The sequence below is a fragment of the Mytilus californianus genome, unplaced genomic scaffold, assembly GCF_021869535.1.
Source record: "Mytilus californianus isolate M0D057914Y unplaced genomic scaffold, xbMytCali1.0.p SCAF_2, whole genome shotgun sequence".
Classification (NCBI taxonomy): domain Eukaryota; kingdom Metazoa; phylum Mollusca; class Bivalvia; order Mytilida; family Mytilidae; genus Mytilus; species Mytilus californianus.
The window spans coordinates 129,223,217-129,247,416 of record NW_026262668.1 but is presented as its reverse complement, the minus strand read 5'-3'; the positions used below and the strand labels follow the sequence as shown (position 1 = coordinate 129,247,416).

Genomic DNA, 24,200 nt, shown 5'->3' with positions numbered 1-24,200 from the left:
GAAAAAAAATTTCCTATATACCTTAATATAACACCTGGTACTTAACTCGCATTTTTGAAAAATAACACCCGGTCGCGAACTTCCGTTATATTTCGATTTCTCGGTTGTCTACCCCACTCAAACTTGTTATGCCGTTAATCTATATTAATTTATCTACACAATGGTGTATATCACGCCTACCTTTGTTGTTGGAATCATTCGTAGCAGGCCTCCCCAAGTATGTCAACCGTAATTATTTCGTCTTCCCACAAATAACACTTGTTAGATTGTTTTCACGGAATGTTTTAGTTCGATCATGCATTCAGAAGCGCATTCAGAAACTACGATGTACTATAAGCACAAGAGTTACTACCCTTTCAAGAATCCGGAGGTTGTGGATGCTTTATCCTCTTTGCATGACAACTATGTCGTTGTTCCAGCAGATAAAGCCTCCAATAATATTGTCTTCATATGTAAAAACCATTATTTGCAATGTCTCACAACAGAACTTGGAATAAATAGAACAACTGGTAATCGTACATATTCTTTAACATCATTTACCAAGGATGAAATTTTACAAAATCACAAATCTGTCCTTCTTTCTTTTAGTATCAACATCAAAGAAAACGAAGAAAATTTACCGTCATTATACTGGATACCAAAACTTCACAAAACTCCATATAAAGAACGATACATAGCTGGGTCATCAAAATGTTCGACTAAACATCTATCTAAAGTACTGACTACTATTCTTTCTACAGTTAAAGATGGGCTTCAAAAATGTTGTGATGAGATATATTCTACCAGTGGTGTTAACCAGATGTGGATTCTCAAAAATTCGAAAGATCTACTGCTTAATCTTCGATCACAATCTTTGCAATTTTGCAGCAACATAAAGACTTTTGATTTTTCTACGCTTTACACTACTATTCCCCATGCTCAGTTGAAAGATCGACTTCACCATCTCATTAAACAGAGCTTTTTCTATAAAAATGGGAATCGTAGATACAAATTTCTTGTTTTGGGTTACAATAATTCATATTTTGTGAAGAACCAAACTGAATCTACCAGAAAATATACTGAAGATGATATTATCAAAATGCTGGACTTTTTGATCGACATTATATTTGTTGAGTTTGGAGGACTGATATTTCAACAGACAGTCGGTATTCCAATGGGTACTAATTGTGCACCCCTACTGACCGATTTGTTTTTGTACTCTTATGAAGCAGAATTCACTCAGAATCTTCTAAAAGACAAAAAGAAAAAGCACCTTGCGAAATTCTTTAATTTTACTTTCAGATATATTGATGATGTCCTATCATTGAATAACCCATATTTCAGCCAATACTTACATCTCATATACCCCAGTGACCTTGAAATTAAGGATACTACTGATACTAGAAGGACTGCTTCATACCTTGATCTTTTCCTCAATATTGACACAGATGGACGATTTCACACGAAAATCTGTGATAAACGGGACGATTTCAACTTCCATTTATCAATTTCTCATTTCTCAGCAGTAACATACCCGCTGCCCCTTCGTATGGTGTTTACATGTCTCATTTGATACGTTATGCTCGTGCATGTTCACACTATACGGACTTCATATACAGGAGTGTACTCCTAACGCAGAAACTGCTCCAACAAAGTTATGAGGAGGACGGATTAAAAATGACACTCCGTAAATTTTATGGATACCATCACGAATTGGTTGATTCATAGATGTGTCTTTGTCCAAACTAACAAAGGACATTTTTACCACGTGTTAGATTGTAGTTTGCAATTACGTCGTCTGATCTTTTAAGTACCGAACGTGACTTATTCCCGATTGTGACTGTTTTGGTGAGTGTGAATTCGCATTGCTATAAGACGTGTCACGGTATTTTTCTATCCAAAATCCAAGTATTTAGTTTTGATGTTATATTTGTTATTCTCATCGGATTTTGTCAAATGTCTTATCGTTTGTAGTTTTAAATCTTATGTTTTCAGTTCTATTCGTGTGTTACGGTAAAGATAATTAATCACCCAGTTCATTTATAAGATTTTAGTTTGGGTCAACTAAATTTATTCGATATATTTGGTTTACAGTTTGATTTAGAAGAAATACCGACATGGCTTGATAATACAATTAATTATCTAATTACTACTATTGTATATTAATAAGTATTGTTATTTTTATTGTTATTAATACATGTTATATCTGTATTACAAACCTAATCTTGAACTCTATCCTATTTTTTGGAAATTTATATAAATTTATATGTGACGTCACATTGTGCGTCGATCTCTTCGGCTTACTTTTACTGTTTGGTCTGTTTTCTGTGATATCCATTTGACGTGGCTCGGTACTTATACATCCCGTCAATGTGTTTGTATTATCTTTCATTTTTGCTGGTGTGTTTTGTATGTGCGACTTTTTGTGTTTCTTTCATATGACGTGACTCTGTACTTTTAAAGATCCCGTCATTATGTTATTGTTCTATTATATGTCATTATGTTATTGTTCTATTATAATTTGAAAATACTTTGAACCGCAAACGACAAAATTATTTTACTCGTGAAGTGGTATTAGCCATATGTGGATTCTTAAAAATTCTAAAGAACTTCTGGATAATTTTAAATCTCTGTCTGTTTCTGAAATAAGTTCTAACACAACTTTTGATTTTTTTAACCCTGTATGCCACCATTCCCCATGTGAAATTATAATTTTTTTTGAAAATATTTTGAACGACAAAATTTCTTTCTATGTGACGTTTACATTTTCTGACGTCAGACACGCGTGGTTTTTAAATTTTATAGCTGCTTAACAATGTTGTTGTCCATTCGTTTGATGTGTTTTATCATTTGATTTTGCCATTTGATTAGGGACTTTCTGTTTTGAATTTTCCTCGGAGTTCAGTATTTTTGTAATTTTACTTTTTTGTGCTTTTTTGTTAAATATTTGTTTGTTTTGGGATTGTGACACAGTGATAACAGCTGTACCCATATTGTGACTATTTTACCTATTATGTCTGTTTTGTTCACGCATCGTTGTAAATATAACGGAATTTGATGCGACTGTCATACAAGTGAGAGGTTAAGCGCTATAAAACCAGGTTCAATCCACCATTTTCTACATTTGAAAATGCCTGTACCAAGTCAAGAATATGACAGTTGTTGTCCATTCGTTTGATGTGTTTTATCATTTGATTTTGCCATTTGATTAGGGAATTTCCGTTTTGAATTTTCCTCGGAGTTCAGTATTTTTGTGATTTTACTTTTTACATATAATACGTTGTCCGGCTATGCCTTTTTTAAGTGCTGATTTAGGTTGTTTTACGTATTCGTTTTTATTCTGTAGTTATTCACCACTTCGTTGTTAACATGTATATCTATTATATAGTCATTTTTATAAATTTACTGTTTGCAAAAGTATGAATTATTCTAAATACTAAAGATTTTCTTATCCCAGGCATATAACCGTAGCCGTATTTGGCACAACTGTTTAGAACTTTTGGTCCTCAATGCTCTTAAACTTTGTACTTGTTTTGGCTTCGAACGTTTTTGATCTGAGCGTCACTGATGGGTCTTATGTAGACGAAACGCGCGTTTGGCGTATTAAATTATAAGCCTGGTACCTTTTGATAGCTATTATTTGTGTGTGTCTCTGTCCTGTATGTTCTCCCATTTATTTGTATTGTAGTCCTGTCATGTAATCTTGTCATTTTAATGTTATATTTAACATTGCCATAAAAGCGGGAGGTTTGGCTAACCACAAAACCAGGTTCAACCCACCAATTTTTTCTTAAAATCTTAAAAATGGCAATTGTTATCGTTTAGTTTGTTTCTGTGTGTGTTGCATTGTCGTTTGTTATTTGTTCACTTCAGTATTTCTGTTGTTTCGTTGTCCAAATGTACTATATTGTATTGTTTATTTGCGTAATTCTCTGTCCGTAATGTTGTACTGCATTCATGTCATGTAATGGTGTCATTTGAATGTTATATTTAACATTGCCATAAAAGTGCGAGGTTTGGCTAGCCACAAAACCAGGTTCAACCCACCATTTTTTCTTAAAATGTCCTGTACCAAGTCAGGAAAATGCCCATTGTTATATTATAGTTCGTTTCTGTGTGTGTTGCATTTTAGTGATGTGTTTCTGTTGTGTCGTTGTTCTCCTCTTATATTTGATGTGTTTCCCTCAGTTTTAGTTTGTAACCCGGATTTGTTTTTTTCTCAATCGATTTATGAATTTCAAATAGCGGTATACTACTATTGCCTTTATTTACAAATTTACATTCTGGATGATAAGTTCTATTATTATACTTCAAGTCAAAATGCCAGATTTTGATTAGTTAATACGAGGGAGACAATTTACTCTATCCCATGGCAAATACTCTATTACCCTTCACGGAGACGCTTGCTCAAGTTTGCGCTTTAAAAAAATACGGATGATTGTTATGTACAAGACGACATAGTTTATTATTTTGAATTTGAAATTTAATAGACAGTAATAACAGAACATTCAGTATAATAAATTAAATAACACATAGGTGAGAGGGTGATTTTGCCAAGGTTGACAATGTCTTTTCGAGGGGTAACAATCTGCTCTATCACCCTCTCAGCTATGTGTTATTCATATATTCAGACTAAAACTAACGGGTTTTTGGAAATGCTTTTTATAATTCATCATTTACTGTGAGTTATATTTCCAATCGGCTGTGGGAAGACGAAATAATTAAGGTTTACATACTTGAGGAGGCCTGCTACGAATGATTCCGACAACAAAGGTAGGCCTGTTATACACCATAGTCATAGATAAATGAATTTAGATTTACGGCATAACAAGTTTAAGTGGGGTAGACAACCGAGAAATCGAAATATAACGGTAGTTCGCGACCGGGTGACATTTTTCAAAAGTGCGAGTTAAGTACCTTGTGTTTTATTTAGGTATATAGGAATTTTATTTTCAGAGACAAAATGCCTGTGGATTTTAGCGTATGAAAACAACTGTTGACTCAAATTTACTTGATATAATTGATAGTGTTGCATACAAGTACCAATTTTTGTTTTCAATGTTGCCAATGAAATGTACCATCAAAATTATGGAAAAAAATATTAGTGAAGTCATCAATAGCATTAAAGATACAAATGCATCAGATGCGCATTTTGACATTTTATGTCTCTTCAGTGATAATTGATGCCGAATAATTGAAAGTCCAAACCCTTATGTAAACGTTAAAGAGCGAACGAAAACAAAAAGGACCGAGAGTAAGTCCACACCCGAACATCAACGAATTACTTTTCCGAACAACAAAGCTTACTGTAGAAGAGATAGTTAAAAAAAAAAACATCTTCGTGATTTACTCTGTAATTGCATCAAATTTGCTGATATTCAAATATTTTGAAAATGATATTAGACAAAACCACAATAAATACTAGATCTGAGGACTTGCGAAAACATTATAAAAGTTGAGATTGTCTGATCTTTGGACCCACAACTTTCATTCGATTGTTCACATTAGTATGGATTAAGTTATATATATAGCACGCCTTTTAGGAATTAACGTATTTAACTCACGAAAAGCGTAGCTTTGAGTGGATTAAATATGTTAATGAGTAAAGCGTGGTTATATATGATTTGTAACATTAATGGGCTATGACACACGTCAAAGGTTAAATGCTGACCAATAAAACTTTACTGTACTTTTCAATATGTCAATCAAAAAGTTTGGCTAGTGTTAGGGTAAGCCCCTTAAGCCCCCTCATCCCCTTTTCTCGATTTGTTTTTTGATATATTTTTGTGTATCCATTTTGTTTACATTTATTAGGACATTTTATCGTCATTGATTTCTTAGTTTACTAGGCCAAGGAGGCGGAGCTAGACAGTGAAATACCAACTTTTGAGATGGAAGTTAGAGCACTAGTCTAAGCTCCTCCCATTCTTTGCTTTTCCTATGACAAGCGACACGCGGCGGGACTGGAGAGTGCAATAACTAAAAAATCATTCAGTTAACGCACTCCTCTAAAAATAACTGAAGTTAACTCACTCGAAGATCAATGGAAAATTTACCATTCATGTTACTAATAGATTTACCCATCACTAACCAGTATAATTATATGGAACGTTGATTCTTATAAAGAATACTTATTGAGTACATATTGATTTCATTTGTAATGTTAAATGTAATTTGAGAACAGTTGTGTTTTAGAACACACATCGAATCAATTTGTGTGTAGAATATACTCAAAAAAGATTAGTTATTTACGATATTCATACTTTAAGAGAAACTGAAGATACCAAGTTGATATTCAAACTTTAAAGTCGATTACAAACAGACAACACCATGACAAAAAACGAAAAACGACAACAAAAGACAAACAGCAATATACAAAACACAACATAGAAAACTAAGGACTAAACAACACAAACCCTACCAAAAACTGGAGTGGTCTAATGTTCCCCGGAAGCCATCACATTTTCTTCCATGTTGTGGATCCTATTATAATTCAAAAACAAATGCCAATTTATTTCAGCATTCAGTTAATGGTCAATTAAAGACATTTCTTTTTATACGACCGCAAAATTTTTGCATTCGTATTATGTTATGGCGATGTTTGCGTCGTCGTCCAAAGACATTTTGGTTTCCAGACAATAACTTGAATATAAGTGTATGGATCTCTATGAAATTGTAGCATAAAGTTCCATACCACAATAGGAAGATTGAGATTGATTTTGGGTGTTATTGTCCTAGTTGTTATAGGCCAAAAAGGGGCTAAAGCAATTCATTTTTCTTGTTTCAGGACAATAACTTGTGTATAAGTGTATGGATCGCTATGAATTTATACATAAGGTTCCATACCATGAAAGGACGGTTTGGATTGATTATGGGGATTATGACCCTAACGGTTTAGGAAAAACATGAAAAAGGGTCCAAAACAATACTATGTATAAATTGCTTATTTCTTGACCTATTTCAAACGCGTTTAATTCGAAGTCTTTAATCCTTGTGGTTCTTTAATATGCTGAATCTAACCGTGTATTTAGATTTTTAATTTTGGGGCCCGTTTTCAAATTGGTCCACATTAATGTCCAAAGGGTCCAAAATTAAACTTAGCTTAATTTTAATAAAAATTGAATTCTAGGGGTTCTTTGATATGCTGAATCTAACAATACGATTAGAATTTTGATTTTGTGCAGTTTTCAAGTTGGTCCAAATCTGTGTTCATCTAAACCCTTCTGTGTAACCTTCTTTAAATAAAAAATCATTATTATTTTTTATTATTATTAAAAAAAAACGAAATATTTTTTTCTTCCTATAAAAACTTCACACAATTTGTATTACATATTTACATTTGTAATTAACTAAATGTTCGCATTTATGAATATGGATAAGTGTTATAACTTTTAATTCATTCATGCAGCAATTACCACCTATTATCAAGAAAACAAAACATGTGATATTCATCAAATAACAAACTTATAATTGGAGTGACAAATGTATTCTAAAATTTTTTGTTTTTTAAGTGGTGTGGCTGTTAAGCTGATTTTCAATTTATCATCATTTTAATGCGATTTTGTACGACTGTAATATTTTGGAAATTGTTGTTTTTTCTTAATTTTTTTGATTAATTTGTTGAAGAACTTCGTGGTAGGTTTAATTGTTATTCTGTACAAATTGATTTTCAGAATGTTATATAGATATATATATTTCTTTTTATGATGAAGCAAACCCCTTTAAAGCTTAGCTAATATTGTCCATTAATAAATAAATTAATTAAATTCTTGGTGTACTTGAATATGACGAATCTGCAAATCGGGGTCCAAAACTAAACTTCGTTTGATTTGAAAAAAAATTTAACATATGAAGTCGTTTGATATGTTGAATCTAACCTTGACATGTATTTAGATTTTAGATTTTGGGCCCTGTTATCAAACTGATCCATCTTGAGGTCCAAAGGGTCCAAACTTAAACTCTGTTTGATTTCATCAAAAATCAATTCTTGGGGTTCTTTGATATGCTGAATCTAACCGTGTATTTAGATTTTGGATAATGGACCATAATAGGTAAAAGTCCAATTTCAATTTTTTCAGTTTTTTCACCACATTGATTCTGTCAGAAACCTATGATGTGTCAAATATTTAATCACAATTCAAATTCAGAGCTGTATCAAGCTTGAATATAGTGTCCATACTTGCCTCAACAATTCAGGGTTCTATCTCTGCTGTCGTATGAAGCTGCGCCTCGCGGAGCATTTTATGACAGTTAAGAAATCAATTGTGGATTATTATTAACAAGAGATCATATAAGTAAATAGCTGCTATCGATATACAGTAATGATAGTTTGCTTTGAATATACAAGACTAATATATTACAAACTTTGCCCTGAGGATAAACTTCAAATTCTGATGGTAAAGACAGTGCAGTCTTTTTCTGGATTATGGATATTTTTTTTTCAAAAGGACACGGTATGTACTGCATTTACGAGAAAAAAACTCTGTCGTTGCCGATTGTCAGTTTACCTTTTCTTGACGGAAATTTCTCTGGGGTCTTATTTTACAGTGTGCTTAAATCGTTTGATATATATCTTTGTCTGCATTGACACTTTAAATTTGGAGGAACGTAAGATGTTTGTAACTGGAAACAGTTGTCGTAATTGACCTAAATCCGCAAAAAAATGTTATGATCCCAAAATATTTTGCAAATAGCTTTAAAGGATTTTAGGGAACATCACATCCATACTTTATGGTAATATAAAAATAGGAAGATGTGGAATGATTGCCAATGAGACAACTCTCCACAAGAGACCAAATGACACAGAAATTAACAACTGTAGGTCACTATACGGCCTTCAACACTGAGTTAAACCCATACCGCATAGTCAGCTATAAAAGGCCCCGAAATGACTAATGTAAAATATCTCAAACGAGAAAACTAACGGCCTGATTTGTGTATAATAAACGAAAAACAAATATGATATACAGCAACAAACTACAACCAATGAATTACAGGCTCCTGACTTTGGACAGGTACATACAGAATGTGGCGGGGTTAAACTAGTTTGAAGGCACCAATCCTCCCCTAACCTGGAACAGTGGTGTAAAAGAGAGGCGAAAGATACTAAGAGGACATTCAAACTCATAAGTCGAAAAATAAACTGACAACGCCATGGTTAAAAAAGAAAAAGACCAACAGACAAACAATAGTACAAAAAAAAAAAAAACACAACATAGAAAACTAAAGACTGAGCAAAACGAACCCCACCAAAAACTGGGGTAACAGTATAACACAAGAACAAACTATAAAATCAGTTGAGAAGGGCTTAACTCATCAAATAGATACAAAGCAGAAATACATCTAACAGCTCCTACATTTAAGTAACACACAAATGCATACGTAAATATTGTATCCATTGTTTAAAAGTTATAGTCTTTTGTGTTACCATCCGAAGACCGGATTGAGGTTACGACAGTTGGACAGTATCCGTTGGTATCTGTGACATAGATATTCCATAAGGGCCAATCGTATCATGATGATGTCCGTAAAACTTTCGAATGAATGACTTAAACATTACTTATACTAACCCTGTGTCAATACCCCGTTGTAAGCAGCAACACTCTATCAAGGAAATCATGATAGCACAATTAAAGGTTATTATTGGCCAACAAAGAGAAAGTTTATCAGAAAAAAAATACCAAGGGGGCAATAAAAAGTTATAAGTCGATGAATAACGGACAATCATAGCCATAAAGAAAAATGTAGATAAGACTAACAACATTACTCAAATCAATACACAGAAAATTAAAGTCTCAGTAAAACGTGCCACACCGATATACCGGGGATGATTTCAGGTTCTCCGAAAGGGTAAGCACATCCTGCTTCAAAAGTGGCAGCCGTCGTGTTACTTATGGCAAGTAAAAATACGATGATTAGTCGCATTCGGTGATGTCATAAACAAGGAAAAGAAGACGGAATGGATTGTGGTTATGTCAGTTTGACAATATCCATGGAGATCTGTGACACAGATATTTCAGACCGACCAACCGTATCTTGATTACGTCCGTACCTGTTAGGAATGGCTGACTTTAACTTTACCAATAAGAACCCTGAGTCAATAGGTTCGTTGTAAGCAGCAAAGCTCGAGGTAATCATGAAAAAAACCGCAAGCTCTAGAATATTATATCAAGTGGTAGATATATATTCCATATTTGTACGCTGCTGGAATTTGCGCCATAGAAATTGAACATTCACAGTTTGAAAAATAAGACAAAATATGAAGCAGACTTTGTTGTATCTGTGATATACCTTATTCGAAGTTCGATGAGATAAATGTGTTCAACATAGTCACCAAACTTTGAATTATTTAGTACATTAAGAGGACATCATCTGTAAACCGAAGCGTGCAGTTAAGGTCAAGGTTTGAATTTGGAGATTTGATGATTTTAAGACAAATTTAAGAACGTTTTTCTTCGATTTTATGTTGTTTTTATACTCACATTAACCTATTTTAAAAGAAATCAATCAGAATTATTTTCGATTTTCAGTTATAGTTCAACGAGCAAAAGTTGTATGCAAACTTTTACCGAAATCTGTGACATATACCATTTAACCTGACCTTGCTATCTGTTTTCATTCTTTCCGAGAAGCTCCTGTATAAAGCTTAAGTCAACCCTCATGTGAATAAAGGGACAAATCGGTAAAAAGAGGAGTACAGTTTGTTCTCATATGAATGCAATTGAATAAGAATGTTTTTTTTTCAAAGTATGATTTATCCCTTCCCAAATACACGGTGTATATTCAGAACGCTTGCTCTCCGATTCAGGAAACGCTTGCTTTCCGATTCAGGAAACGCTTACTTTCCGATTTTGTAAAAGAAAATTACAGAGAGGGTAGAAAGATAGTTTGCTACAATATTAAACAAATAATGAAATACAAATTTTCTTGAATGAAATGGAAGTTGACGGAACAAAACAAATAACCATGTATCAAGTTTCATAATTTATTGTTTCTTCAAATGATAGGAAATGAATGAGACTTTATTTACAACAGAACTGCGTTGTCTTCAAAAACAGACTTTACAGCCAAACATATTCAAATTTTAAAACTTTCATCCCCATTTACTAAACTTTCTCAACGCAGTCTTATTTCAATAGGGTTGACATATCATTTTGATACAAACTATAAGATCGCAAATGATGTAATTGTGTTTATTCACCGTTTTTGTGAAAATCGAGGTGTAACGCTTACTTTGAGATTCCGGAAACGCTTACTTTAAGATTTGAGAGGTGCAAGTTCATTCAAATGTAGTGCTAGTAATTAAGCATGCCCAAACATGTTTCATTGTAGAAAATCTTCCCATTACGTAATATTTCTAGCTACGAAACTATAACACTAAAAGTCCTTATTATATTTTATGATTTGTGCGGACCATCTATGGTCCGCAGATTGTCAAAACATATCACAAGGACCTAAATGTAAGAACTACGGTTCCACAGCTAGTAATGTTTCAAGACTACCAAATTATCTGTGTTATCTGACATGTCTAAGGCGAAAGGAGGGCTTCAATCCTTTATGGTAGGGGTGTCATATTTTCATATGAATTTCTCGACCTTAACATGTCATGATTATATCAGGGAGCTTGAAATACTGGTCTATTTCAACGGCTCATTCCTACCACTAGTTAATAGTATAAGTTTTCCTCTCCCCGAGATGTAAGGACCTGTTTATCCATATAGTCTATATAATCTTCTTAAAAATTTTCTCCATTAAATCAACATGTTATTCAGCACCTACATGTAGCCGTTGCGAGCATTTTCAAAACAAATTTGCAAGTTTTACATGTTGTTTGTCGAATTTTGCATCGATTGATTGATTGATTGTTGGTTGCTTAACGTCCAATAGCAAATAGTTCATGCATGTCCATGACGCTATTTTGCATCGAAGGACGTCGATAACCAAAATGTGTCTAAAAGACAATACATAGCTTTGCGTTCAACATAATTGAGGTTGTGGTTAACCTTCTTATATGTTTTTGGTATAGATACCCAAATTTCTGGGTTATATCCCCTGGTTTATAATTAGGTAATCTCTTTATAAGATTAGGAAGTACACACTTAGGCTGTGATACGGTGGTTGAACCATTACAGGTTGCTTTTTTCAGAGCTTTGGTCAGATAACAGTTATTTAATGTATTAATTCATTAATCTTTTGCGGATATATTTAATATCTTTTTTCGTGTACTCTTTTGTGGATAGAGCCATAGTCCTTTCTTTTCCTTTCATGTTTTAATCTTTCTTTCATTCGGCAAGCAAACATATTAATTAAATCTTGTAATTCAAACACGGAAGTAGCAGAAATCAGAAAATCGTTCCATCTAAAAGAAGTCGTTTCCTGAAAATCGGAAAGCAATCGTTTCCCAGAATGACGCTGAAGGTAAACAATCAGAACGACAGCGTTTCCTATGATTTTTTTCAACGGACATTTATGGTTAGATAAAATGAGTTTCGAGAAACGGAACAGTATTAATGTAAGGAAAGTCAGTAGAGGATTTGAAACCTGTGAATTTGAAATATGTTTTAAGCGGTTTCATACGAAAGAAATGCATTTTTTGTGTTCAATCGTTTACAGTGTTGCGTTTGTGGGACCGTTTACGACTTGATTACAAACTCTTATGATGACATGCATTTCATTTTTATCAAGAAAAAAATCTCTAGTGTTCGGTGAGATACAAGAGAGAACACCATATACCATCCGATTGAAGTATCGTCCATCCTCATTTCGTGTCTCCTGCTTCGTCGTCAACAAAAATCTGAAAGCAAGCGTGACGCGTATCGGAAAGCAAGCGTTACCGTCGATTGAATCGGAAAGAAAGCGTTCTGAATATATACCGTGACATATAAATGTTGTACAAAGTTATTTTCATGATAAGCAATTATTAATTCCCGCAATATATTTTCCGCTAATATGACATTCATGTCCCATTGTCATCTTGTCGGTCCAGATGTTTTGCATAGAAATTCACTTGACATCGATCATGGAACAACACAATATTGATTAATAAACACTATAAAATAATAGATTACCATAAATATTCAGAAGGTCGAATGATTGTGATAAATTTCGAATTTTAAAAATATTATCTATTTTCTTATAAACATATATACTCGGAATATAGAATCAGAAAGAAATATCATTTTTTCAAAAAATCAATTGATTGTAAAAACAAAAACGCCCTGGGTACAATACTTTTAGGAGGAGACATGGATGATGCCCTTAAAAATGTAGAAAGAAAAGAAAGTAATCCAGTCAGTAGCCTGAAATTTTGATAAAATCAAACAACTTAATAGATATATGGAGACACTTAGACCCCAAAAAATAAAATACACATGGAGACCAAAAAAACCAATCTAACTTTTCACTTACGATCTTTTATCCCCTCAAAAACGAAATTCATATGAAGTGTTGGAACTTGCGCGTATTTTTATCATTACAGACCAGTCTATGCATGATACCAATAGATCACTAGTGCTGACATAAATCATTATTTGAATTTTACTATTAAAACGCATAATTGTCAATACATGCCAACAAGATGGATTTCTGTCTCATTGATAGTTAGCTTCTGCAATTTATGAAATATAATGTCTTGGTTTGTTCGTGCTCTTTCAGCTATTAGTTGATTTGTTTTATTTCGGGTGTTATTTTTTTTTTCTTAAGGAAGATAATGTTTGACATTTGAACGTTCTTGGGAAGAATTATACAGCAATTTCAAAATATATAATGACAACGATACAAGAGAAAAAATGAATCAAATATTTTCTTTAAAATCATATAAAATAGTTCATTCCAGATGTTAGGTTTGAACATTGGTCAATTTTCAACATCGTCGTTATGAACTGAACCTTTATACGAGTGTGGCTATTACACAATAGTTGTAGCAACTATAAAAAAAAACATTCATATGCCCATAACACTTGTCACCTTTAAGGACTCACAATTTTCTTTTTCATCATAGCAAATGCTTACTTATAGTTTTATAATACTAGTTTTATGTTATCAATTAATTTTTCTTTGTTTGATTATAAATGGTCCAAATAAACATCACGTCAACATTAGACGGACTCTAATTTTAATGAAGTGCTATATAAAAGCCACGACCGTAAAACTACTTCTTTGACTGTAAAAAACACAAACAAAATTATCGCCATTATAAGAAAATGTAATATATGATACTTCTGAGATTAAACAACATTCTGCTCGAGAAAAAAAATACGACATATCACAGTTATGACTTTTGTTACCAACGACTAAACGATTACGGCTATAAACAGCCTGATTAAAAATTTATAAAATCAACTTTTTTATACATCCGTAGAAGGAGCAATTCTGCTGGGGACTCGGGGATGCGGACCCCATCTAAAACTAGCTTATTGGCTGATTCACGATGGATGCCAAATGTAATAACGCTAAAATAATCTAAACGAAATGAAACGGAAACAGTATTAGAGTACTGGAAACCAATTATGCAAAAGCAGTTCTTTGAAAAACAATAAAGGATTTTCTTTTAAAAGAAAGTCTTTATACACATGTTTTTTAAGTAAAAGTTAGCCATTCAAGAATATAAAATATATTAAAAAAATGATAACAGCACTTTATACATTTCATGCATCCGAAGCGCTTTTCTTGATTAACCTTCAACTGTTTTGTTAAATTTGAAGTATCAGATGACCATAAAGGTACCAATTTTACAGCCTAAATCTTGTTTATACAAAATGTCTAACATCTATGAGTTAACATACTCTACGAACAACACCAGGATCAATATTTATCTTTCTTTAACCTGTCGGATATCTTCATATAAATATGTCATGGAACCGTACGGATACACTCATTTCCGAGAATAAATGAAAAAAATAGACAAAATTTAAAATTATATTTAATCATTATATAAGTGATGGCGATTTAAATTTGAATTTCCGGCACACTATGATAAATTCCAATAATTTCACATGTGAAATAACTCGTTAATATATACTCACGAGACTTCCCCGCCTATTACCGGACGCTCACTTAAGACTTCCAACTGAAGATACTTGATTCTTAAAACGTATTGATTTAATGTGTCACATTTCAACAATTAAAAGGGCATTAGCTGCGAGAAATAAAAAATAAAGCAGTCAAAATTGTAATATAATCTTAATCACTTTAAAAACAAAGAACTATTTCAAAAAAGAGCATAAAGACACATTATAGACAAAGTACATAAGCAAAAATGAAAAATCAGAATACAAAATTGACCATAGCACAATAACACAATGGCGGAATGTACAAGTAACGAGCCACACCAAAAGTATATCACCAAAAATGGACTAAACAGTAAAGGTTAAAAATGTACAAGGAAAAATAAAAAGACCACTTTAACACGTAATTAAGATGATAAACAACGTCAGTACCTAACATCTATACTTCAATAGATATATGAAGATGTGGTATGAGTGCCAATGAGACAACACTCCATCCAAGTTACAATTTATAAAAGTAAACCATTATAGGTCAAGGTACGGCCTTCAACACGGAGCATTGGCTCACACCGAACAGCAAGCTATAAAGGGCCCCAAAAAATTACTAGTGTAAAACCATTCAAACGGAAAAACCAACGGTCTAATCTATATAAAAACGAGAAACGAGAAACACGTATGAACTATATAAACAGACGACAACTACTGTAATCAGATTCCTGACTTAGGACAGGTGCAAACATTTGCAGCGGGATTAAACGTTTTAATGGTACCAAACCTTCTCCCTTTTCTGAAACAATAGTATAACATCGCAACATAGAAAAACACACTATAAAATATCAATTGGAGGGCTTAATTCAATCAAACAACGTAAATTAACACACAATGAACGAATAAATTTGACCTGTGACACCTGAATGCAAATACACAGTAAAAATAAAAAATTACAAGGGATAAATAATTAAAGTCAAAAGTAAATAAACAGGTTTAAACAAAGTTAAAGTATGATATCAGTGTGAAATTTCAAACAATTTATAGAAAATCATCACTTTTGAAGAAACCTGCGTCATATCATACACAGGTAAATGAAAATAATTTTGTTGTTAAGTATACTTTTTCTTCTGTGTGTATAAAATCTTCCGTTTAGGAATACCAAGAAATTTCTTTAATATCAATAAAACTAATCTAACACTTGGTACATATGGGGTGAATATCAACAATAAAAATATACAATTAGTGCTAGATAAAACTTCCTGTACAGGTCCAAGAACAGCATCTAAGGAAAAATGAAATAATTTTGATGTTCATAGTACGAAGAAGTGAAAATTTGTAGTACTTAAATACCAAATAATCAAAGCTGGTATATAGACAAGATCCATGTTAACATTAAATAACAAAAAAGCATTGCAAATAGTATCAACAGGTCAAATTAAAAAGAAAGTATGATTTGAGAGTACTCGCAGTTACTGACAGCTAGTTAAAAGCCAAAACAATTAATAATAAAAAATCATGCATCAGAGACTAAAGACCATCATGTATTATTTGTGAAGTTGATAAGGAATATTTATCAACAAGGTCTTCGAATCTTTCAATGAATTTTTCTAGAAAAAGGACGAGACGTTCTTTGACATAACCTTGGTTCATCAACTTTCTGCTCAGGTGAAGTTGGTATATTGCTGCTAAGGTATGGGAAATTTATAATTTCAAAATTAAAATCGGCTCGTTTGTCATCGTTGTTTATATCGGATTATATGACCGTCGACAGTCTTCGGAGGTCACCTCGATGGTTAATTTAATGGCATCTTGACTAAAATACATACGAAGTGTTGATACATATTATTGAGTACATGCATCGTAAATTGTTTATTTTAGACTAATAATTTGGATATACGTTTTAGAATGTTATCAATTAAATATGAGATTTGAGTCAAATTGGTGAACATGAAAAAATAAGAGTGAACAGATCTTAATTATGAAGAACACAAATACGCGTATAATGCCAAAAAAAAAAAAGAAGAAGATTGAAGTGTGAAATAAACGGCACCAAGACATTTCGGCACCCTGTTGAAAAGACAATTCGGCCCCGTTTTGGACATTTCGGAATCAGGACATTCGGGAACAAGACAATTTGAAGCCTCTTTTTTCTATCTGTAAAGTTGCATTTAGTTCATGTTCGCTATGATAATAAATGGAAAACAATATTTGCTTTAAGATAACCTCAACCAAACTTGATTATGTATGAAGATATCCATATGAAATCAAAGTTATAAATAATTGATTGTAAAGTTATGCATTCATCATTATTTTAAGTACTCACAGACGTGTTTTGCAATGAAGATCACAATAGCACAGCTTTTGTTTCTGGATGGTGACCGTATGATCTCTTAAATTCTAAATAGATTTTTACAACATCCCAATTGTTAATGCATAACGTGCAACCCATATTGAGTAAACTTCTGTATCAAGAAAATTAAATGGAAGGCCACATGAACCGAAATGTCCTCGTCTTGATTTGTCTTGGCATATTTTGGAATCAAGAGACTCGTTCTAATTCAATTTAAATAAACTCAAATCTGTAAATATGTTAGGAATGGTAAACTGACGATTTTCTCTGGAATTTAAAATTTAAGTCACTTATAATTGGGTAAAAAAACTTTGTACATATCTTCTTTTCATCCCATGGAACATTATTTTTCTGTTAGATGTTTATATGTTGCTGATTTTTATCGAAATGCCGTCAAATTAAACCAGTTAACGATTGAATTTACCAACAAATCTTACTTAGTATACAATTTTATATGAAACGGTCAAAATTGTACGATTTGACATACGACCGACGTAAGATTTAAGATTGTTCTACGAACTTGTGTGAAACGCCAGCCTGCTTTGTACTAGAATGATCCGAATTTTTAACGTGCTGGGTCGCAAGGTTACATGTCATCCTACCCGGACATACTATTCTGATTCCAATCCAACAAACATTTGCTTGTATTCCTTAATTCCGCGTGCTTAGCGCAGAAGCAGTAAATCCCAATTTTAAAGTCGGTAATGGAACCCACGACCTTATATACTCAAGAACACTAGACCACCGAGGTGTTGCATGACATTAGAAATAAACGATCTCAGGGTAGACTAAAAAAATGAGAATGTTTAAAAAGAAATGTATGAAATGTATGAAATATTATTAAAGGAATATTCTTAAGGTAGACGCACTTTGTATATCGATAGATTTTGAATATTGAAGCCATCGATTTTTCTTTAAAAGTGAGATTATGTTGATAGATGAAATTCCATTTTATAGATATAAAATAACTATAAAGTCATCGAATTAATTTAGGTACATAAAACAGTAAGAATTCAACAGGTTCGAGTCATATTAAAATTCTTACAAAAATTTGTGACATTTCCGATTTACTGTTTGGTTGATGCACTGAGTTCCAAATATCCCTTTGTAGACTAATTAATTAAAAACATGTTATATTAATAAAACATCAATTGAAATCAAATTGTCGAGTTATATTCATATCTTATGTATGTATACGCTGACTAGGAAGTATTTAGGTAGTTATTAAGATATCAGGAAGGTTTCAGTATATTAACAGACATAAAAATACATGTCATTTTACCAATAATAGCGTAGTTGCAGAGAACGATCCAAATATTGAAGATATAAATCAATATATCAATATTTCATTTGATTTACATCTCACCTTATGTGTGTAAATATCATTACATAAACTGCTTGATAAATGAATTGGGTATTGACAATTCATTTGGAAACTCAACATATACCCTCACGACACTTACCAAAGAGGAAATCCTGGATAATCATAGGTCTGTTCTATGTTCCTTTGGAATTTCAACCAAAGATGAAGAACTGGATCTTCCATCACTTTATTGGATACCTAAACTACATAAGTGTCCTTACACACAACGGTATATTGCTGGGTCTTCCAAGTGCTCCACGAAACCTCTTTCTAAATTATAAACATCTATTTTATCAGCAATCAAACCCGGGCTCCAAAGTTATTGTGAAACTGCCTATTCTAGAGGTGGCGTGAATCAGATGTGGATACTAAAAAATTCCAAAGATCTTTTAGAGTACATACAATCTAAGACTCTCTCATCTTGCAATAGTATTAAAACATTTGACTTTTCTACACTTTACACAAGTATTCCCCATTCCAAATTAAAAGACAAATTGAAAGAGTTGGTATTACTAAGTTTCATTAAAAAGAATGGCGAACGTAGATACAAGTATCTTGTCTTGGGGAGGGATAAATCCTACTTTGTAAAGAATAACTCTGATTCAAACAAAAAAATTCTCTGAAACTGACATTAGCAAGATGCTTGATTTCTTGATTGACAACATATTTGTTACGTTTGGAGGACGTGTTTTTCAACAAACTGTCGGAATTCCAATTGGAACCAATTGTGCCCCTCTTCTTGCCGACTTGATTCTTTATTATTATGAGGCTGACTTCATACAGGAACTTCTTAGGAAGGAAGATAAGAAGTTAGCAATATCCTTTAACTCTACGTTCCGCTATACAGATGATGTTCTCTCACTAAATAATACAAAATTTTGAGACTTTGTTGAACGAATCTATCCCATCGAACTAGAGATAAAGGATACTACAGATACAGTTAAGTCTGCCTCATATCTTGACTTACATCTAGAAATTGACAAAGAGGGTCGGTTGAAAACAAACCTTTACGACAAACGAGATGATTTCAGCTTTCCAATTGTGAACTTTCCATTTCTATGTAGCAACATTCCAGCAGCGCCTGTATACGGAGTATATATCTCCCAATTGATACGATATTTCCGGGCTTGTATTTCCTATCATGATTTCCTTGATAGATGATTGCTGCTCACAAGGAAGCTATTAAACCAAGAGTTCCAAATGGTGAAGTTGAAATCATCCCTTCGTAAATTTTACGGACGCCATCACGAGTTGGTTGACCGTTATGGAATAACCGTTTCACAGATGATATCGGATATGTTCCTTATGTCGTAAAAACAATACCCTTCCCTTTTCACGAATGTGACCTACCGAATAAGACTACTTACCGGATTTGTAATAACATAAGCAACACGGCGGGTGCCACATGTGGAGCAGGATCTGCTTACCCTTCCGGAGCATCTGAGATCACTCCCAGTTTTTGGTGGGGTTCGTGTTGCTTAGTCTTTAGTTTTCTATGTTGTGTCATCTGTACTATTATTTGTCTGTTTGTCTTTTTATTTTTGGCCATGTCGTTGTCAGTTTGTTTTCAATCTATGAGTTTGACTGTCTCTCTGGTATCTATCGTCCTTCTTTTATGCATACAGTTATACAATACAATCATAAAAGATACATTCTTTTATATATATACACTTATGTGCAGCATAAGTGACTTTATGGTACAATGAAAGATTGTAAACTTTTAATTGTATTTAGTCTTTTGATATCATGTTTTGTAAATTTTAGAAATATGTAGAAAATTGTTTTGTACAGTACATAGGTGTTTATCTGACATGAAACTCAAGGAATTTTGTAATTGATATGGGGGCGCTACTTCAAGCACATGTTCTTATATGCAGCCTCTTTTTCAAATAGCTGTCGAAGGAAGAACACGTACAGAAATTTGATGACACTCAATTTCATAAAATATTTTTATCTAGGCATGCCTTTAAACACACTTATACTAGGTCATTCCATTTGCCATCAGCTTCACAACTACCTGAAATCAGGAAACGATCATAGACATCAATTAGACTTCAATTTGGCAAAAACTTCAACTGTGGAGTGGCATGGCGTAGGAGGAAAAACTATTCATAAAATGATAAAGTTCGACATTGGCATAGTTAAACTTAAAAAACCCGAATGTGTTATTCTCCTAGCTGGTGATAACGATGTTGTAGAGGACACGTCTGTTGAGGAAGTGGCATATAAACTGATAAGTTTTTGTTCGCTCCTGACAAATACGTATCACTGGCGTTCGACGAGTAGTAATATGTGCCATCATGCCACGCTTCCCACGGGATAATTTAAGATTTAAGAAACGTGGATACAATCGGGACAATACAAGTGTCCGAGATAGGGCATACAAGAATATGTATTTCGAAAAAGCACATGAAATAAATAAAATGATAAAAAACGAGGTTGAAAAATCATCGAAATTTATCTTTTGGGATCATAACAAAAGATTTTCCTTTGACACCACAAAAAAAAAATCATGCAAAGATAAATTTATTTCCAATGGAGTACATCTAAATACGAAAGGTCAATACCACTTATACAAATCAATACGAAGAGCAGTTATCAATGCCAGCAAAGAAAGTTAATAAGAAAACGGAAATTAACACGTATCTGAACCGTACTCGTAAATTTTGTAATCTTTGGCAAACTTCCGGTGGATAATCGCAACAGATTATGATGCATAATCATGGTTCAAGTAGTAGTTACGATAAATAAATACTATTTAGCAACAAAATTTACATAGCAATCCCCTATGTTACTGTTTTTCGATTGATATCATATTACATATCACATTATTATCATACTTGACTTTTATACTAATGTAGGTCATGTATACATTTTGTATGTTTGAAATTTTGTTTATGCTTTTCTATGATGAGAGCACAAGGGATGATTAGTTATATAGCTAACTGTGTAACCCTCTGAAAATAAGTATTGTTGTTGCTAAAACTAAATATTTGGTCACCGAAAGGTAAATTTTTACGGCAGAAACTTGCAATATTTCAGATAATAATGGACACAAACAAACAATTTTAATGGTTGAGGATATTCAAGATTAAATTATTCAAACAAGGTTAACATGAATAATCAAACTTAAATACAAAGAAAAACAAATAGACACATTCAATAAAACGAAATAATCCTAATAAAAAATTATTATGATTGAAAGTATTGTATTAAGTTTTGCAGTAGTATATTTCAGACAATGCCTCCGAAAAAAAATATTCCTCATATGGAGTGGCAGGTGCCATTAAAAAAATGAAGAATGCCGCCCAGAGGAAGAAAACATCAACGTCTATACCAAGTAGGCCTTCCACCCCCCTAAAAATACAACAGTTATATCATATATATAAAATGTTAAATCTGGGAATGACAACAACAAAAGTGGCAATACTCGCTGGCCAGTTGGAGTATGCTTTTCATTTCATAAGGGTTTAGGTTGTAAGTTTGGTGATAAATGCAAGTTTCAACACAGATGTTTCAATTGTGGTTTCAACCACTCATTCTCAACATGCAAAAAACCAGGTCGACTTCCTTATAAGTTCAAACAAACCAGTAATAACTCAAAAAAGATACAAGGCGGGAATAACCAGCCCTTTCGGGGACCCTCCCTGTCTAGTAACAGAGACGACACCTCTTCCCAAAGGACAGAAAAAACTGTCCCCACCAGAAAATGATGTTAACCATAATTCTAATAGCAATACACCAGTTAAGGTTATCATGCTTGCATATTGCTTAAAAGGATATAATATTAAAACGTACAATTACTTAGTTAAGGGGTTCAAATATGGGTTCGATGTGGGATTCAGAGGTTCTGTTCATCATAATACAGTTGAAAATTTATTATCAGCAAAGACTAAACCGGATATTGTTAGACAAAAAATTCAAAATGAAATTAATGCAAATAGATTTGTTGGGTCTTTTGATTCAAAACCTTTTACAGAAATGCAATTATCCCCTCTGGGACTAGCAGAAAAGAAACTGCCTGGGACATATAGAATAATCCACCTGGCACTTATCTTTCCCTGAAGGATCATCAATCAATGACAACATACCACAAGACAAATGCAGCGTACAGTATGCTTCCATTCAAGATGCAATAGAACTGATTAAGACCGTAGTAAGAAAAAGTTTTTGTGCAAAAAAACTGACATATCTAGTGCTTTTAGAAACAATCGATTTATGAATTTCGAACAGCGGTATACTACTGTTGCCTTTACTTGGCAGTTGAAATATTGGGCCACCGATTCGAAAACCAGTGCATATATTTTCATACAGACAATATAGTTGTAGTGTCTGTAATTAATAAACAAACATCTAAAGATGTGTTAATCATGTTCCTAATAAGGAGACTAGTTCTACACTGCTTGAGAAACAATGTGAACTTTAAGGCAAAACACATATATGGTTCAAAAAATGTATTGGCAGGTGGACTTTCTCGTCAACAGGTACAGAAATTTCATCGGTTAGCACCATGGGCAGACACTGTTCCCAAACCAGTTCCCAATCTACCAGATTTGCCAAGCTACAGAAACCCTTAAATCAAATTTTTAACAACATCTTATCTGACTCCTCACAAAAAACTTATAGAAGAGCACTTATCCACTATAAGAGTTTTGCTGAAGAATATGGCATTAGATTTCAGTTACCACTTACTAGTTCAGATCTCATAATATCTATAGCTAGCACATTTGAAAAACAAAGATCTTGCATCAAGTTCTATCTCAACATACATATCAGCAATTGGTTTTACACACAAAATTAATAATTGGCCTAATCCAAAAAGAGGGACGAAAGATACCAGATGGACAGTCAAACTCATAGATCGAAAACAAACTGACAACGTCATGGCCAAAAATAAAAAGACAAACAGACAAATAATAGTACAGATGACACAACATAGAAAACTAAAGACTAAGCAACACGAACCCCACCAAAAACTGGGGGTGATCTCAGGTGCTCCGGAAGGGTAAGAACTGATTCATTCATTATTGATAAGGTACTGCAATCAGTGCATAAGGGAAGAAATCAAGATATGATACTTCCAATCAGTAGTACGGTTTTGAATCAATTAAAAGATGCATTAGGGTAGCACTACAGTCAGAATTTTCTGACTCCAACCAAAAGTCTTTAAAGATTAATTTCTCCAAAACTACTCAATGGATTTTTAAAATCTTTAACTCATTTTAAAGCTGAAATATTATTCCTTCTTAATCCATAGATAAATTTATTTTTGGTATGATAAATCTCAAAATATAGCTCATTAATTGCCACAAAAGTGGTCTTCAAACTTGGATGGAAATAGCACATTCAGGTCAAACGGAAGTAAAAATTTGTTTTCATCCCTTTAATCAACCATATACAAGCTGCAAAACCGTGTCTCAGATTTTTGATATATGCCTCTGGTAAGAAGATATATTGATTTAACTGCTGGGTGCCAAACCTCATTTCACAATTCATCTTTGGAGACCTATAA

General features: G+C 33.1%; 1 protein-coding gene across 4 annotated transcripts in view; it reads left to right on the top strand.

The window, feature by feature from the left end:
• The window catches only part of LOC127731003 (glycoprotein-N-acetylgalactosamine 3-beta-galactosyltransferase 1-B-like), a 155,689-nt gene that overhangs the window by 86,321 nt on the left and 45,168 nt on the right, over positions 1 to 24,200 (top strand). The window lies entirely within an intron of this gene.